This window comes from Columba livia, chromosome 1 (genome assembly GCF_036013475.1).
Source record: "Columba livia isolate bColLiv1 breed racing homer chromosome 1, bColLiv1.pat.W.v2, whole genome shotgun sequence".
In the NCBI taxonomy this organism is placed as follows: domain Eukaryota; kingdom Metazoa; phylum Chordata; class Aves; order Columbiformes; family Columbidae; genus Columba; species Columba livia.
In genome coordinates this window covers 56,231,895-56,251,927 of record NC_088602.1, presented here as the reverse complement: position 1 = coordinate 56,251,927, position 20,033 = coordinate 56,231,895, and the positions used below count along the sequence as shown (strand labels likewise).

The following is a 20,033-nucleotide window of genomic DNA, read 5'->3' as shown; positions in this document are numbered from 1 at the left end:
CTTCATTCAGGAGGACAGGAATGGCTTTCCCTGTGTCAGGTTTTCTCAAGCAAGGAACTACCATCAAGTGTCATTTGCTCGCCCATTGCTTCAAATGATCCTTGAAGCGTTATTACAACTATAAAGTGCTCCAATGATTTCATTTCTCTGGTACCTTAATGTGCAGTCACTGTACATGCAATTAAGGGAGAAATGCTCATGTTCAAGGTACTGCCCAATTGATAATTTCTTAGTTCAGAATCTGAAATAGTCCTTGATTTGCACTTTAAAAGCTGGACACAACTGGAGGTAAAATTCACGCAGATATCCTGCTCTCACACCATCGCTTTGGTACTTCCTTGGACAAAAACACACTCCTTCACAGCCATGGGAAGCATTTCCAGATAACTGCGGGAAAGTGTGCTTGGTGTCAATGTGGCCAAGTTTTCTTATAAAGATTGTACTTTCTGGACAGGCTTCATGAGTGCTACGTCTGCTTCCTCCCTAACTAAAAGCCACCACGTAAACGTGCTCACGCCTGATGACCAAGAGAACTACTCAAAAATGGTTTCCACACAACTGATACTCTTCCCTCAGCCAGCTGCTGCATGGCTCGCTCCACCACCCACCTCCTATCCTGCCAGCCTTCCCAACCCCTCTCTCCACACTGTCCTAATTACTCACTGCTAATTAGCCGGCATGAAACCACTGTTGCTTTGAGCAGTACCTACGTGGCTGCCCAGCCAACACACATGCTGACCGGGCAGCTGCAGATGACCTCCAGCAACAGCTGCAGCGATCTGTGTCTCTCCTCCATCTAGCACTTATTTTTTAATTAAGCTTCATTGTTTGTCTAATATGGTTGAAGGTGCCTAACAGTTTACAAACGCGAAGCCAGAGAATAGTCAGAAACAAAGAGGCAGTGTTACCGTTCAAGACTTAATTGTAAATAACATGAAAAAAAAAAACAAAACTGAGATGGAAAAACCTGCCCCACAAAATTACCAACCGCAATTTCTCTCCTACAGATCCATTTAGAAGTTCTTCTCTTAGAAGTTCATTTCCAACTCACTGGTTTTAGGCAAACAGATCCTATATACTTGGAATTGAGCCATTTGCGACTTATCTCAAAATTCAAATATTATTAGTAAAGGCAGAGCTGTGAGCAGCGCTTAATTAGAATGCCTTTTAAAACCTTCTTTATATTCAAATGGCAGAGTCACTTGCCCTTCTCTCCACTGCAATACTATCACACCATCTGCTTTGTCTTTGTTTTATTTATTTATTTACTATTGAGGCACTTTTGAGGATATTTTCTGCTAGCTTCAGGTTCAGCATTTATTGACTGTACATTCTAGGTATTTTCTAGTTTTTGCTTGTTTTATATTCCTTTTCACTGTTTTTACTATTTTATTTTTCATAGTACTGAAAACTATGCTTAACGTTTCAAAGGATGCCAGGAAAAATGGTGCTCTGCACCAAAACATTAAACAATTCTATTCTCCACATTACACCAGTTAATTCAGCTAAACTGTACAAAATGGCTAATGAACAACACAGGTTATTACAATGGCATAACCATACAGTTGATCTCCCTACATGCACATTCTGATGCTTCTGTTTAAAATGCAGCAAAACTATTGAATATTTAATATGTTAAAGGTAAGCATTAATGGTTTCAGATCTTATAAACACAATGCTAAACAGAGATTTTTCAGGAGGAATTTCCACAAGATAGAAGCTGAGGTCTTCAAATAAAAAGACCAAAACTTACCTCCAAGGAGGTTAATCTTATAGATTCACAGAAAAATGTGTAACTTCTACAGTGCACTGAGACTACTTTGTACATAAAGTTATACAAACTGTTAATTGTCCAAAAGGTACAGCAACTGAATTCTCCCTCATTGTCCCTTTAATATATTTCTTAGTGTTAAGAGCCTGAATACTAACCACTCCCTGAAAAACAGGAAACTCCTGAGGAAAAAAAATACAACAACTTTTGCAGATTCTTACTTTTACAAGAGATCTACCTCGCTTTCTAGCCTTCATGTTTGAAAAAATCATCTCAGGAGGGACAAACTAAACAAACCATACTTCTCCTTAATCTGAAAAAGACACTACTGTTATACACCACAGCAAGGACTGGCTAGAGCCTTTTAAGTTGTGATCGCTGTTATTGCAATGGTAAGACTGGAGATAATTAACGAAACAAAGACAAATCAATTTAATTTCACTTTGATGGTAAACCAGAAGCAGCAGCAAACTCCAGGATAACTCAAGAAACAAGAGAGAGACAAATGAAGGAACAGGAAAAAAGAAGTCCTCAAGCCCCAAAAGACACCCCATTCTCCCGTCCCATAATTGCAGGAAGACCGGGGTGACCAGGGACACACTCCAAGCTCATCTGATACCTGCTGTGCTCCCAGAGTCTGGGAATGATGGGAAGCCCTGTTCCAACCCAATAGCAATATTACCACATCCCCTTTTTTCCACTTAAAAAGAGGCTTGTTTTTAAGATTTATTTTCACTTATTTACTAATGCAATGGAAAACACCTCCTATATAAGCAGCATGAAAGTCTGCTCAGCATTCCTGCCTCTCTTTGTGCAAGGCTGTTTTAAACCCACCTCGTAATTAAAAAAGGCAACTACCAAAGCCATACCTGCCATTTCATATAATTTAATAGCAACCTTGCCCTCCCCTGAACTTTCAGGCCAAAATCTATGCCATACAAACCTGCCGAACAGGAAGTCTAATTATTCTAACATGTGCAACCGAAGCGATAGGGAGTTTCACAGTAAAACTGATAAGGAGAGACATAAAAGACTAATGAGCAGCCTGCTGGTGCTCCATCGCTGGGCTAGCAAAGGTCTCTGCAGAACACCTTTAGTATTGTTCAGAGGGAGACAGAGGCTGGGACGTGTCCAAAAATAACGTTCAGAGATGGAAGAAATGAACACAGAATGTCTGTAGCTCAAGTACTTCATCCAAGCACAGAAAAAATTATTTGAGAGAATGCAACCAACAGAAAAATGCACAATGAAGAAGAGCCAATTAAATGCACACAGGTTACTGAGCAGCTAGACCCTTTGTGCCAGATTTGGTATTTGAATAACTTGACAAATGTCTTCTTGACTTGTACCTCTGGTGCAGGTGGCTGAAGATAAGGGTCCGTGATTAAGGAGATGTAGTTGTCTATATTAATAGTGGGCAGCAACCAAACAACTGGTCCTGCAATAACCAGGAGTGAAAGCTGCAAAAAGGCCAATGGAGCCCAGCAGAAGCAGCAGCTCCAGACCAGAGAAGGAAACAGCCAACAGGATCTTCTCTTGCCAATTACTGCTATAACAGGTTTTCAGTTTAACAGCAACTCATCTTTTGACCTACAAAAATCTGTGCTCTTCCCTAGCAATGTTTTGTACAAGACAACCCAGGTACCCAACGGGCTTGTCTCAGAGGCAGTGATCCCATTTCCTCTATGTATACGGAGCACATCACCTGCACTCTGTGTTGTTTCAAGCAGGGATGGTTGCTAATAATGTCTCTATTCAAGAAGTCATAGCTGTTCTGCAAAGTTGCCCCTATGATACTTTTCCAGTTGCAGAATACCTTTTGTATTATAGAAATAGATGCTTTGGGAAGATCTATAACTCAGGGGAGAAGGGGAAGTTCCCCTTTGGTTGCACAGCATATCCCTTTCTGTTGTTAAGATACCCAGTGAGTGAAAGAGCTCCAAAGGGCAACTTAAAGAGCCTTACAAGACGGTAGAATCACACTTCAAATTGGAGTGTAATAGCCTCTAAACCTACTTTCATTATGGAAAATGCAGTCACCTTGCAAGGTCCACGCCATTACTTTGGCCACCCAAGTCAACATATTTGGAAGGAAACCGGGATTGAAATAATAGTTAACATCACTACTCATTTGAGAAATTTTGTGCCACAGGCCAGCAACTTCCAGCACTGATGCCAAGGTAGCAAAAAAAACCTCTTATTTTAATGGCAAGCAGCCGAGCACTGCATGGGCACCACCAGTAAGGAAGGGAACCAGCAACACTGCCTCAGAGACACAGTCTCCCACCTTTCAGTGGGCTTTACTACACCAAATTTATAACCTGGGAAAGAAAACACAGCCTGGAAACATCATCTTTGCCTTATACTAAAATACCATCCAACCCCTTGCAAGTATTCCTCATGACTAGTAACAAAGGTGTATTGTACAGAAATCTTCTACTGTAAACCTCAGTGTCCTGATTACATGGCTTGAGAAAATTTTTTCCTCCATTTTATAGAGTGACACAAAAATGGATTTTACTGTACAGACTTTACTGCAGAGCATTCAAGGATACATTACAAAAAAAATCACAGTTCCCTCAGAGATCAACAGAAAACAGAACTTTAGCACCTCCATGAACTTTACCAACAAAGCTCCATTTTATTTGAGAACAGACCTACCATTCTTTTTTCCTTTAAGTCTTTTCCGACAACCAAACATTAAAAATAATTTCCCCCATTCATATTTCTAGACCAAAAAAAAAAGAAAAAAGTAGTTTCATACCCAGTGTCTCAAATCCCCCAAAAGATGTACCATATTTTCACTTCTCATAATATTTAATCAAGTCCCCATCGTTACAGTCAAGGCTAAAAAGCCCATCACACTGCAACTGATTTTACAGATAGTGCCTACACTCAATACAGACTGACCTAATTGTCTGATTCGCCTACATTTCTGCAGGCCAAATTTACTGACATTTTGCACAAATTCAAAGCTGGCTGAGCCTGATGACCTTTTATACCTCTGACTTCTGTGCCTTTACGACCAGAAAAGCAAGTCAGCCCTTCACTCTCCCTAATTCAGCAGCCCATCCGTAAGCTATAAACTTCACCATCCACTCAGTACCTTACCAGTCAGAGAAGTATAATACTTTAAAACAACAACCAAAAACAAAACACCAAAAGAAACAACAACAAAAACCTCACACAAACAAAAACAAAAAATAAAACAAACAAACAAAAAACCCAAAACAAACCCCCCCCAAAACAAAAAAAAAAAAACAAAAAAAAAAAAAACAACCAAACCAACACACACAAAAAAACAACTTTCAACCCAAACTGTAACCTTTCAAGGCCATGAAATTAAGTCTGGATTAAGTCTGGAAAGGCCCTTTTAAGATAAACATGATGATTTCTAAAAGAAGCAGCAGAAAAAACACGGAAAGTTGGTGGACCCAAATTCAATAAACAGAATTTTTATCATGCTTTCCTAAAAAAAGGCAATAGAAAATAAGGACACTGGCACAGACAACCACCATGAAAAAATAATTACCAAAAAAAAAGCAAACTAGAAAACAAACCCAGCAAGTATACTCCCTATCACTAACATCTCAGCATGGTATATAAAAAGTATATTGCAAATACATTGATTCTGCAATAGAATGCAACCAAAACGTATACAGAGGTTTAAATGAAGAAAACAACCACTAGAACTTCATTTTAGTATAAAATCAGGTTTTGCAACCCAATCCTACAGCTGCAAAAAATACTTCCTAATTACAAGCATAAGTTTAAAAAAATGAGTCAGTTCTACTTAAGTGAAGTTCTGGATCCAAATCTCTGCTGCAGTCAGCAAGACGCGGATCTGTGTTTCCCCAAGCGAAGCAGACGGGAAGATGAGGTCAGAGCACTGACCTACACTTCAAATTCCAGTCTCAAGAGAGACAGATGACCATTAACAACCAGTAAAGATCCAACGTCATTCTCTGAACAGTTTTCCACCTTGCAAAACCTGAGGGGACGCAGCCAGCGATGTGCACATGATTCCTTAGCCCACTGTCAGCCCTGAAGTTTCTCTGCCCATCAGCCAACTTTCCATGGCAAACGCTGTGAAAAGAACATGGTCCCACGGACCACCTTCCCCAGCTTCGTGCCCTGGCAGATCCCAGTTTGGGAGTCACTGCACCAGGCAGTCCCTTTTAGAAATCCATGCCCAAGAGCAAGCCAGTGATTTAATGCAAAGATATTTCAAACCAGAGAAGCATTTATTTTGCTTATCTCCATCACAAAGCACACACCATCTGAAAAGCTGCCAGCACCAGCAGCCTCATATTCATCAGTGTCAAGAATTCTCATATTTTTTAAAAAGAGATGCTAATTTTCATCATATATTAATTTCTTAAGTGGAAGTTTGGATTTCTTCCTAAGACAAATTAATCTAAAATCAGAAGGGAAAATGTACCGAATATCTCTATAAATTCAGAATTCTCTATCTGAATTTTAATACAGAAATACATCTCCTAATGCAAGTCCTTCTTTTTCAAACCATCATTTAGAACAGTCTTTTCCATTTGGTCATTTATCACCCACAATTTTCTTTCAAAAAGTTTGTTTACAAGTAGCATGTTTTAAGATATTGATTACACAATGACTAATGAACTGTCTCAGCTGGGTGGGGTTAAGGAGGAAAGGATTTCCAATTTGAAGCCAAGACATTAAATAAAAGTCAGGCTTTGGTATTACACGTTCAATCTCCTACGAACTTTTGACATTTTGAAGTCCTGTGTTACTGTGTGTTCAACATTCTGCCTACTTGCCTAGTTTATTTTGTTTGTTCAGGAAAACAGAGTGCAGAAGGAAAAAAACAAATAACACACCACTTAACTGGTGTGCTATACACAAGATACAGCAAAAAAAGAAGCAGCTTTCTAACCCCTTCCCGTGATGCTGACAATCAGCCTCACTACCAATGATCCCTTCCACAAATGCATTTGCACTGAAGTCTGTGGGGATAAAAGAACTTACAGTGAGTTTGGGCTCATATAGCAACGTCTAAGCTTTCAAAAATAGTTGCTGTTAATTCAGTGTATTACACACAACCCTGCAACTTTGCTATTTACAAAGGAAAGAGATTCGACCTAATCCTAGAGCAACGAGAGCAATCCGAGAGTATGAAGCACCAAATTAGAAAGCAAAAAACATTAAGCGGGATCCCCGAGCCACAAGGCAGCACCCAACACTTCTGACACTGGGGAAGGTCAGGGGAACAGGGAACAACAAGGTCTCACCTGGCAGCATCAACAGCCCAGTCCTCACACACTCTGAGCTCACCAGCCAGGTGCATCTCAGGGTAACTACAAGCCCCAGGATGCAACACACACATAATTCCCATCCCGTTCCATCAGCCAGCTCAGAGTTTCGAGACCCTGGCAGGTCGGACACGTGAGGCTCAGCTAAGAGGATTTTGTACTTTCTTGGTACGCGGGAACATTTCTAAAAGGCTCAGATCCACTAATCAGGTAGATACCACAGTTCTTGCAGAAACATCTGTAAGCAGGGGAAGGGGATATCTGAATTCAGAACAATGTTTGGGGCTCTTCTGAACTGGACTACTTCAGGATTTTATTTTTATTGGCTTGGTTCCAACATCAGCTGCTTGCTACAAAAATATATTCTGGAAGCAACACAAGGAGTAAGAGTCGAAGTATCTGAGCAATACAGAAAATAAAACAGCTGAGCGATAACTGTTCCTTTAGAGCAATCATCTTTCCGCTCTCCAGGGACAAATCTCTTTGAAGGAAACCCTGGTAAGAAGGCTGTGACCGAAAAAGATACGCTACGCATTTCATTTATTTCATGCCAGCAATCAAGCAAATCCGGCAACTTTAAAAAACAACTTCAAAGAGTTTGTGTGTGCTTTAAAACAAAACAAGAAAAAAGCCACCAAATCACAAGAGGTAAGGCCTACTCCGCACAAGTTCCCACTTTTAAAATTAATTTCTGTTTACTCAAAACGTTCCCCAGCGGTTCAGGCCGGTTTGAGGCCCATCATACCGGGGAGCGGGAAACACTCGGGTTTGAAAGTGGCGAACTTTCCAGCTGGGGCAGAGGCGACGGCGGAGGCGTCGAGAGCGCCAGGCCGGAGCAGAGCCACCCCTGCCTGGGAAGGCGGCGGGAGCACCGGGCAGCGCGGCCGTTAACGGCCGCTACGGGCCCCCGGAGGGGCGGCACCGGCCGAGACCGAGGGGGGACCCCGCGCCCACACCCACCGCCGTCCGGGCGGCCCCCCGAGCTGCCCTGGGCTCGCACGGCCCCCCGGAGCGACACCTCTCCGCCGGCTGCCGGCCTAGGCTAAACCCTTCCCCGGGCCATCGGGGACAGCAGTCCCTCTAAGTCCGCCCGTCACCGAACGTTCCCTCAGGGCTCCCGCCCAGCCGCAGGGACGTCCGGGGCCGTCCCGCCGCCGCCGGGCAAGCACCGCGGGGACGCCCCGTCGCCGGGGCCGGGTCACAGCCCGGGGGGTGAAACAAAAGGCACCAAGTTGAGCGCCCGCCCTCGCTGCCGCTCGGACTGCGCCCGCCCGCGGTGGCCGGAGGGAAGCGGGGGGCGGCAGGCGGTCTGGGCGCTGCTCGGCGCGGTGCCTCCCCGCGGATTACCCGCACTAATGGGATTTAGCGGGGCTGAGCGGCGCCCGCGGGGTATCCGCCGGGCAGCGCGGCCCTCCGGCTGTCACCGTCCGGGGAGGGGGCGGCAGTGCCGGGGGAGGCGCGGGCGTTGCTCCCGGTCGCCCGGCTCCCTCACACCCTCGCCGCCCCGCGGGCGGGTCCCGCCGCCTGCCCCGCAGCCCTCGCCGCGGTGCCCGGCGGGGCGGGCACCACCCGCTGTCGCTCCCGCCCGGCCCCATTGTTCGCCGTGCTGCCCTTACCGTGTGCGGGGATGGGGCTGCCCGGGCTCCCGCGGGCTCTCCTCGCTGCGGCTGGTGCAGGGGCAGTCGCTCTTGGCCGACGGAGGTCCGAGCCATTAAAAGCTCCACGGGGAGGAGGAGGAGAAGGCGGCGGCAGGAGTGGTGGCGGAGGGAGGAGGACAGCGGGGGGCTCGCAGGAGCAGGGTCGCCATGTCCGGCTTTGCAACGGAGGGAGCCCACCGGGCCGGGCGCTGAGAGGAGGCGCAGGCGGCGACAGAGGTGTGGGGGGGGTCCCGCTGCCGCCTGCAGACCGGGGGAGCGGGAACTGAACGCAGCTCACCGCGCTGCCGCGGCTGCACCTCCCCTAACCCTGCCCCCTCCCGGAGGGGGAGCCGCCGGCGGGAGGAGGCGGCCGAGAGCCCCCTCCAGCGTTCACAGGCGGCAGCTCGCCTCGGCGGTGGAGGGGAGCGGCGTGTCCGCCCGCCTCGGCGCTGCCGCCCGGCCGCAGGTACCCGGGCAGCCCCTCGGGGTAGGGGAGGAGGAGCAGCGACCACCGCCCTGCGCCGGTGCGGTGCCGCGGGGCTTCAGGTATCCCGCTTCTCCTCCTCCTCTTCCCGACCACCAGAAGGAGCGGGCAGCGCCCAGGTGGCTGCGGCGTGAGGAAAGGGTTAAACCGGGCTGGGGGGCGGAGGGCGGCTCTGAGGGGGCGGTGGGGCCTCCCTCCCTGCCCGGAGCTGCTGCCCCGGGGCTGCAGGAGCAGAGGCACTGTGCCCCTTTCTGTGGATTTTGGGGACCATCTAATCTAGGTGCCCTCAGGGGCACCCCGTTCCCTGCTGACCTTGGACGAGGAATTGGTTTCCTCACCGGCAGCTGAGAGACTGATAAACTGGGTGCCCAGCTTAGGAGAAACCAGGAATTGCCTCAAGGGGTTTCTGCAAACTCATTGGCACCCCAGGTTTTCTGCTTCAGGAGGAGGCCTCAGGGGTCAGCAGAAAGCAGAGAAATGCTTGTTTTATCAAGAGATGTCACACTCTGAATGCTTGCCTGAGACACCAGAGAAACCAGAGGACTGGGTGTATGGGCAGTGTATTCACATTCATGGTTACTATTAATAGTTAGTAGCCCGTATTTTCTTCCTCATTAGACAACCACAGATCACAGTACTGTAAAATTTAACAAGTAGTAGCAACCCGGGCTTCCAGGGTCATCTCTAAAAACAATCTCTACTCCAGTGTCTAAGTACAAAGGAAACCACCAGACACAGGCCACCAGGCACAGGATGTGCCTTTTCCAGAGACCTTGCACGTTCCCTCAAAGAAGATTTGGAGCTATAGCAAAAAGGCTGGTCACACCTAGGACCAGCATAGTTGTCTGCCTACAGCAGCTCTTAAAGCACTGCTAACCATTTGCGTAACTTAAGTGTTAGGGTGTGCATCTCTTTGAGCTTTTTCCAGTGTTTTACCCAATGTTTTTTTTTCAGGAGAAGACTGAGTGGTGCACACAAATGTGTGATGCAGAGGAGACAGACACTTCAGGTCTTTGAGGTTCTTTCAGTGACCCAGGAGGGAGCAGTAAAGTTGGTGTGTGTTTATAAAGTAACCCACCAGAGTACCTAGCATTTAAAGACCATTTGAGGAGACCAACTACTATATCTATTTTTTAATCACTGTAGGAAAGAGAAATTAGATGTGAATGCTATAAGTATTTTTTTCGTCTAAGCCTTGCCCTTGCTTAATCCCCAAAAGACAAAGTCCTCTGCTGTCAACAGCAACGCCTCTAAGCACAAACACCTCACTACCTCAATGCATATGCCAGCCAACCCTGTGAGATGAAGAGAACTTCATTTCTTTGGTCAGCCCTGGAACCTTAACTGAAGTACATACGTTACTGACTGAAAGGCTGGAAATTGCCTTTAGGTATTAATACTTGATAAGATACTAATTATTGTTATTTTTGCCTAGACTTTTTCTACACAAAATGCGTAGTCTGTCTGTAGAAGATAAAGAGGAAAGATTACATTCTCATTCTGATGAATAGAATAGAATAGAATAGAATAGAATAGAATAGAATAGAATAGAATAGAATAGAATAGAATAGAATAGAATCGAATCATTTAGTTTGGAAGGGACCTACAAGGACCACCTAGTTCAACTGCCTGACCATATGGACTGTGGTTAAAAACACATAATAAATATTATTACCCTGTTCCAAATACTTACATTGGCAGCAGCTTTAACTGCTAGTTAAGGTGCAGTTAGGGTAAGAGCAGCACTGCAAGGGTCAATTGTAGCATTTAGAATTTCCTGGTGCTTTTTATGTACACTTCCAGATCACTAATGCCTCATTCACACCTAACAAAAGAGTTGTTGTAATCTACATCAAAGGAGTGAGGTCATCTTCAATGCCTTCCAAGTTTGAATGACCTTGAAACATTTCTAAGTACTGAGGAACAGAAGTTAACAGGTTGCCCTGCAGCTACTGATATTTAGTACTGAGCTCCAAAAAGCAACAGTGAAATACTGTCTTGAATGGTATACTTACTGAAGCATCAAAGATTATAATATGTTGGTTATTTCTCCAGGAACCAGGGACAAGCTTGCATGTGTTTATTTATTTAATCATTTGATTCTTGAACCTTCTGAAGGTATCAAGGACAACTAGGGACTGACATCTGTAATAAAAAGACTTCTTTACTGTCCCTAGATGTTTATCTATTTGGTTATAAAGTCATCTTTCACCCGTCCATTCCCATTGATGCTCTCTACAATTCTTAAACAGCAATTTTTCTCTAAAATGGTTTTCTCTCTTGTAAATTACACACAGCAGCAACTTTCACTCTTCTGATGTGATTGCTGAGAAAAACACTCATTGCTGCTGCTAGATTCCTGTAGTACGCAGGGTTACATTTCTTCCCTGTTGAATGAGATGTGGAATTTGTTGGCACATCAAATAAACATGGGAATTTGAGAGAAATAGCAATTGTTTTTGAAAACTCGCTGAAATAAGAAATATAGTTCTAGTTAGTTCATGTTTCTGAAAGAAAACAGATAAGCTTTGTCTGCATCCACTGACAAAGAAGAGAAGGGCTGGAACTGGATTCGAGATTAAGCAAGACCAAGCTGACAAGATCATTCATTTTGGCCTTACCTGATAAGGGAGAACCCAAGGGAAAGGAAGGGAAGGAGAGAAATATGTTAAAAGGGTTCTGTTGTCCTGAGAGACTGCCTCTCTGCGCCTTCAGCCTTTTTCCCTGTTAGGAAAGAAAAAGCAATATATACAATGGAATGCAAATATGGACCTCTGGAAAGCCTTCATTTCTTACAACTCTCGTCTGCTGAGATGATTTGCGGTTATTGTTTCATTGATATGTTCTTGTATTTGTTGTGAGGTTCCAGACTGTACATGTGTATGTAGGCAGTTGTGGAGGGTACCTGCAAATTCACATTTTCACCTGCCATGTGGTAACCTGCTCGCTTATCCCTGTGCTTCATCAGACTAAATTATTGTTCTCAAAACCAAAGTATGCTAAGTTCTTTGGTCTGGTTTATACTAAGGTCAGACTCAATTCTTCTGCAGCCCTTTTGGCCTTAACATCAATACCACTTCTCTAAGCTACTTTAAAGTAGGTGTTGAGTTCAATTTTTTTCTGTGTTTTATTAAGACGAGAAGCTAAGATGCTGCTCAAATCAAAATCTGTGTATTTCAGCTGGGTCTTTTGTCCAGTAATTCTTTTTCATAAAACATTCCGCAGATGTTTTCCCTGGAGCCTGAATTTTGTTTCAAAGACCCTTTCACCAAATACTTCAGTGCTAGATTTATCAGTTTGTTCTTGTATAAATGTGTTTTGGGGCTGAATCTTGCAAACCTGCAGCATTTGATTAGTCAATTTTAGGCACTTTCTCCTACGTCTTTATATTAATTTGCGTTAACTCATCAATTTTTGCTAACTTCAGTGAAAGAGCATTGCAGAATTATTCAGCCAGTTCTTTCAGGATCATTTCACCATTACCTTTATTACATATTTCATAGCATACATGCTTCCCACCATTTCAGGGCCTTTTGTTTGCGATATATTTTTATTCTTCTCAAAATATTCTTACAGTCATCAGTTGTTCAGGTTATCGTACCACTAGCTCTTCTGGTAAGGTTACTAATGTTGAACTAATATGTCTTTCTTGCTTCTCCATCAGAATGCAACACCAAACCATAGCCAGAAGCACTAGTAATTAACATTTTTCATCATAGTGTATAATACTAGCAGTAGACCATGGCTTAACTTTTGAGGGAAAAAGAAAAGAAAAACCCCAAATATTTCGCCAGTTAGCAAAGGAGTCCATTTCCATTCTCAAACTTCAAGATTTCCATGCGAGAGAAATGCTCAACCATTGAAAAGAAGCTATTTAAGCACTTAGCACCAGCTAAGTAACAGATTTCGTTTACTGCCTGTTCAAAGTGTCTGATATGAATTGAGAGCCTTTTAAAGCTATATGCAAAAGTTTCCCAAGTCCTTAAACATTTGTATAAAGACAGCTTTTGCAAATGAAGCTGTTGGAACAAGCTCCTCTCCGTAACCTCAGTACTAACACCGACATCACCTCTGTTATGTGTCATCATATTTACCTTGTATTGTCCAATGCGTTTACCTGCTTCAGGGTTAATGCATTTGTTACATTAGCTGTGTATCTGTGCTGAGATGATCACCGGCACAATAGTGAATGGATGAATCATCCTCAAAGCTTCAGAGCGAAAAAGTTGACTTGAAATTCATGAGCAATTTATACTCCTCAAAACTACATAGACTGATACTTGTTTCATGCTTGCTTTTTCCCTTCTGCAAACCCAAGGAGGAAAGAAAAAAAGAAGGTTCCTATTTAAAATTACACTGAAGATTCCAAAGCATTAATTAATGAACAAAATTGTCAGCTACTGCATGGTAAATGAAAACACTAATAATAATTTATTGTCATAATCTATAAAATCATCATTTATCAAATTACAAATATCAGAACCTTCAAGAAAATAGAAGCCAAGGGAAAATACAGAGGTTATAAAAAGATAAAACTAACATCCTTTGCTATTCATATTCAAGTTTCTCCTACAATCCATTTGCATCTTTTCTCCTGAAAGAAAGGAAAAAGTAGACTGAATAAAAGGACAAAATACGTATTCTATGCCAGTATTTCCATCAGAAACAATACACCTCTTCTGTCATGGTGAGGAGAGAGAAGTGACAATGGAAAGAGAAAATATTTCCAGCTATGAAAAGATTTCATATGTTGAGTAGCAAATAAAAATAACACTAAAAAAGAGCTGCCTTCTTCATCAAGTGCCATCAAGTCTGTGGTGCAAGAAGCAGCGTGTTGGGCAGGAATGAAAGCTCAGGGTCTCCCTGTTGAATGTGGCTTTTAGGAAACAACCAACTAACCAACCACATTAATCTTTCAATACTACTTTTGAGAAGAAAACTAAACGTGTTGTTTGAAATAGAATTTAGAGTTTGGGGTAGAACTCCCAACAACACAGTTCATTCTCTTCCAGTGTTAGCGGTTTTGTCCTTTTGGAAAAAACAGCAAACTGTTTATGTGATGAAAAAAAAAGATATATATACTTTCCAGGAGCACAGTGCAATTAAATTAATTACATTATTTTGAGACCATTTAACACGGTGACAAAGAACCATTTAAGTACCTGGACTGATGTAAGCAAATATGGTTCTAAACGAGCAAAAATGCCATTTCTGCAGCCCCTCAGATTTTATACCGTGAGTAAACACAGCTTGAAAGAGTTCCCTTGCAAGTATGAAAATGAGAAGAATATACAACATTAAACATGGCGTTTAGCATTATCAGACTTAAAGATCCCCATGAAAACAATAACCCTCTTGCTCTCCTCTCCCCCCCACTCCCCCGCCAAAATTTTTGCTGTGGCCTCCTGCAGGGGAACACATCTGGAACACATCAGTGTGGCTGAATAAATCCTGCTGGGATAATCCCCACTTTAAAGGGGTGGTGGGGGAATCTTATCTGGTGCTCTGTCACGTTCAGCATCTCCCAGGGGTCCTTTCTAACTTCACGCTGGATGATAGACATTTTATTTTTACAGCGGCTGGTTACAACAGGTGCCTTAATTACTGTCGTCTCCATTGTCATATTCTTCTGTTTTAATTTTTAGAACATCTAAATCTGGCTAGAGGGAGCAACTGTAAAACCTGTCAAAGCAAACATCAATTCAGCAGATGATTTTGCTGTTTCAGAATGCAGCCGCTGAAATTAGCCCATTCCTAAATGTCAGAGCAGAAGCCGGGTCTTCTAAGCGTGGTATTATAATTTATTTGCTTCCCAAATGAGAAACATGGCAGAATGAAGAGAAACAAGACTGTCTATTTTCTATCTGGGTTTAATATCATTAATGAAATTCCTTCTTCAAAAGATATCTGTGAAACTTTATGTTCAGAAAGTGAAAGGTGTTAAATAATTTACAGAAATAATATTTCACTGTAGGAAGCTTAGGAAGATTTGCATAATTTACATTTAATAAAATCAAGTAATCAGATGATTAGAGACTTGAAAAGCGTTTATTTTCCTGCTTGTTATCTTTTATCCACTGCAGTTATTTTTCTCAGAAATAAAATTTTAATGAATGAAAACAAAACGACTGCTCTAAAAAGTAGAATTTAGGCTAAAAAAAATATGAAGCATCATTTCCATTTAACTGATGAGAAAAAATTGTCCACAATGACATAGTCTACTTTTTGCTGTAGTCTACTTTCAAATCAGGAAGGAAAATTTTCCTTAAAGGTCAGGTAGATTAAGTCTGCATTTTTTCTCTCATCAGCTCCCATCAACTCGCCGACGATGATGCGCGGAACTGTCGGTCGTGTCCTTCCCCAGCCTGGGCTGGTCTGTCCCAGTTGAAGGTGCCATTTCACCTCTTCTACATCTGGAGGAACTTGGGCTTTGCCTGCGAGTTTGATGTGTGGGTGCTGGATGCTCTCCTGTTTCCCAGGTTCTGATGCTGAGAGATGGACAGGGAACAGTTTTTCTTTACAGTCTCTTAATTTTCTGAGATGCAGGGTACTGGCAAAGGTGGTATGAGTTTTTCCCATGCCCATTTTTTTCCACCTAATATTCTTATTAATAATAATTATTAATATTACTATAATTCATAATAATTACTACTGCTTCCAATTAGATACTTTTTCCGCTGTACTTACAAGAAAATTGTTATTAGTATTTTTTAATGTTTCCTCAGTTAGTGCTCTGCGTGTCCCATATGTCTGCATTCCCTTCAGCATTATGGTGATCCGTAGTCTTTCATTTTATGGTACAGTTTTCTACTTTATAAATATTTTAAATATGAGTCACTGTTTGCTCTGATGATGAAACAGAGAGCAATCACTTCTGGTTTATCAGTAATCTTTGGGATACATTTGTCTTTTAAAAATATATTTATTTTCTGTAGTGATCATTTGCTATTTGCAGTAGAACAAAAAAGAAAAACAAAAAGAAAAATAATCTTACTTTTTTAAATATTAGATTTCAAAATGAACATGGGCTTCATATATAACTGGATTGAATTCACTCTGCTGAAATAGGACAGGCTTAACCACAATAGTTCCCCGGAAATATTTTAAAGCACCAAGAGTTTTAATAATAGTCTGTACTAAATTTAACTGGTTCTTTATCATAAAGATGCGTATCACCTCATGCTTTTAAATTCTGAAATGCATTCTTTTCTTTGATATTTCCAGTTGCTTCACCACCACCTGTTTAGTTTGTTCCCTCCACAGTCACTGACCACGCTGGGCATTGCGCATCTGTACTGTGCTGAACCTTAATCTTAATCCCTCTTTCCTGCCGTAACCTCTGCTCCTAAAGAGGCAGGTCGGTAACAAAGGAGCTGCAGTTCTCTCATAAAACTGCTCGAATATTAAAATGGTTTAATCTTCTACTGCGGAAATCCAGAGAATCTCACTGCATGCCTTAACTTTCTACTGCACTTTGATCCTTTTATGTAAGTTACTGAAATTCAGCATCTCAGATTTGCCGCGTTCGAATACCTGAAAAATCCATTAGCTCCTTCGAAACAGTGCAGAGAAAAAAGGATAGAACATTTTATTATGTTTTTATTTGATTATGTATTTCTCCTTTGTCTTTTATTCCGAATTCACATAACTCTCCACAAAGTGATTCCTGTTCTAGTCTATCCTGTATGAAGAATTATCTGTATCTCACAAAGCCCCATGGAAACACAGTGGGGAGATTCAGGTCTGCATGAACAAAAGCAGGGAGGGAAAAAGCAAGGAGAGGAATGCTGTAATGAAGGGTGCGTACAAATGGCCACGGGAAGCCTGATCAGAGAACCCAGTGTCTAACAGGAGATACCGTAAGGGAGCCTGAGGGAAAGGATACAAGAAATGAGACAAATGTGGAGAGATCCTTTCCCTAGCCTGCTCTCCCAGCTTCTGACAGCCGGCGATTTATAGGCTTCTTGAATAAGTAGTTTCCTCAGGAGCACCTGTCGTGGGGGAGTAATTTGGGGTTCTGCTTGCTGCAGAACAATGTTTGGATTTCTTAAAGAGAAGCGCGACCTTAAAGAGTTTGGTGGTGGGTTTGCTCTATTATTTACTACGTGGGGGAGAAATACCAAACCAAATGTCGCTTACCTTCTTTCCAGGCACATATATCTGCTCACGTAGCAAACCTTCAGGCGTCTTCTCTCCCTGAGGACTCTTCACTCCAGGGGCTGTGTTTTGAAGCTCCAGAGGCAAACTCCCAGACGACGCGTATATCCATCATGATGCAAACAGTCAGGGTTCTTCTTCCCCTGATAACCGTTTGCTCCGGAGCCTGTACTTAGAGCTCTGTAGGCAAACTTTCAGGGGAGACCGTAACCGCATGCAAAGTAGACTTCCAGAAAAAAAAAAATTCAGAAAAAGAAAAATCAATGGAGTAAAATAGCAAAAGGGCTGGTTCAAGCTGGGTACCCATGCATGGGTCCGCCTGAGCACAGGAAACCACAAACTTTTATATCTTTACCCACCATTCATACCAAAATCCAGTCCAATAGCAATATTTCACCACCAGGTCCCTTGCTCCCCATTGGACTCTTTTTTCCTGACTCCACATAGGCCTCTGTTTCATTTAGTTGTTTTGGTCCATATCCTTGAAGGTGCCATTTTGTCTGGATAAATCCTTTCTTCTCAGCAAAATGCAAAAATAGGCTTCGCTTTGCAGATGTCTGTGATGTCTCTGCGTTAGCCTTGGATCGTTATTTTCCCAGTCAGTTCCATTTTTCCCAGCAAAATGCAAGCTAGGCTTTATCTTGCAGGCGTTTAGTGTAGTCTGCAGTTGCCTTTGGCAAATAAGAGCTTAAAAATTCAGCAAATCTAGTCTACTAAGTAACATGAATCAAAGAGTATATTAAAAAAAAACATACCACCTTATATTTCTAAATAATCCATTACATTTGGTGTACATCTGCTTAAGCTAAATGACTAATATTGAACCTGAATGAGGCTCATCCACTGACCTATGAGTAGTAAAACCATTGCCATACAGCTCACGCATTTAGCAGGGAGAGCTCAAAGTGGGCTCATCCGGGCTGTTGCATTTATAGAATGAAGTGTTTGATTCGTAGTCAAATAGCACACAATAGGAAAAGTCTGCACGAGACTCCCTGCACCCACAACTCATCAGTGTTCAATACTGTTCTGCTTCCCTGTGGGTCTCCCGAAAAGACTTCTTGGCCCGGCTGCAGCTCAGGCCTTTACCTCCTCTGTAGCCTGGTCCAAGCTGCTGCTGGTTTGGCTGCCACAGCACCTGGCTTATTAACCTGCCCACCTACCCTTGAATAATTGGTCTGACTCTTTTTCTTTTTGACTTCCAGACATATCCATCAGAATTGTAGCCTCATCTAAGTGTTCCTGCTCCAGCAGGGGGATTGGACTGGATGATCTTTTGAGGTCCATTCCAATCCCTGACATTCTGTGATTCTGTGAAATTAGTCTTGTGCTTTAATTGCAGCATATGAAAAAATATTTCCTGTTGGTTTTAAACATCCTGTTTAACACTTTATTTGGGTAGCATTTGATCTTGTGTTAGGAGAAACAGTGAATTGTTCCTTATTCACCTCCTCCCCTGCTTTCACAACCGTGTAGATACATGTCCTACTTCCCTTGGAGTTGTCGTCTTTTCCCAATCTGAAGGACCCCAACCTCTTTAATTTCCTCTCAGATGGCTGCACTGCATATTTCTTAAAATTTTCGTCTCTTCCTCCACCTTTCCAGGTCTGCTCTACCCCCTTTTCTGGCACTTGCATCAGAACTGTGCCCAAAGCCGGGGCAGGGGCGCACGGATGTTTGCACAGAGCAGCCCTGGCAGCGGTAACTGCAGCACCTGCTGCTCAACCCCCTCCTTCGGAAGGAAGAGAAATTCTTAGAGGGAAAACCAGCCTCAGGTCATTCAGCATCGCCTTTTTTTCAACCAAAGCAAACATTCTCTCTTCCACCATAATTACAGTATTACCAGAGAAATTTAGGATTTCAAGGAAAATTAATTATGATTCTTCTTTAGATAATCTGATAAAAGCTTACTAGCATTTTTAATTTAGGGATGGTAATTCAACGTAAGGGCAAGAGAAATTCTTTGGGTGTCTCTGTCTCACAGTTAAGACATAAAGTGCATGTGATTTGTTGTCAAGAAGTTAATTTTTTAAATTTGAATTTTCAATATACTTCGCATGAAGAAAAACATTGGCAGCTGTGTTAGAGAAGAAAAATAAACAAAACACACCAGCTGAAACCAGGATGTCTTTTCTACTGGACTAGCAAGGGACTCAGATTCCAGCAAACCAAACATTACAGACAAGATGGCTGAAAAATGAGGCAGGGCAAAAATGATCTACTGCATTTATATTAGGACCTGTAAAACATTATTAAATGTTTGTTTAGAAAACGGAAGTTACAGTGGGCACCTACTCAAGAGTTCTGTTTTATGCTCAGGCATAAGAGTGATGAGAAGGGTCCAGTTCTCAGCAACTTGGTGGTTTGGGCTGGGCCATTTTATATAGTGTTTGTTTGTTTGGGGTTTGTCGTTGGTTTCTCTCCCCCCCTTCTTTTTCTCCCCCAACGGTAATAAATAGTATGTGAAAAGATTTTAATAGCAATGAGGGCAAATGATGACTCCATCTTCTCAGAGTTCATATATTTTTTTTTCCTTCCAGTTATCCATTTTCAACTTTCCACTTGAGATGTATTTTCTTACCACGCTCTGCTACCTCCAGCAATGTCTTAAAGCTTTTACTCATTTTAAGGACAGGAATCCACACCTTTTTCTGTTAATGCAGAGCCTCAGGAGCTCATCCACACAGCTGCTGTTC

At 42.7% G+C, this 20,033-nt stretch overlaps 1 protein-coding gene across 4 annotated transcripts in view; it reads right to left on the bottom strand.

Moving 5' to 3' along the window:
- The window catches only part of FARP1 (FERM, ARH/RhoGEF and pleckstrin domain protein 1), a 225,339-nt gene extending 216,181 nt beyond the window's left edge, over positions 1 to 9,158 (bottom strand). The window contains exon 1 of one of the 4 annotated variants that reach the window (XM_065057309.1): positions 8,676 to 9,158. The gene's annotated coding sequence lies outside the window, so the exon portion shown is untranslated. The remainder of the gene's footprint in view (positions 1 to 8,675) is intronic. The other 3 variants (XM_065057313.1, XM_065057321.1, XM_065057329.1) reach the window with 3 other exon arrangements.
- Positions 9,159 to 20,033: the final 10,875 nt, after the last annotated feature.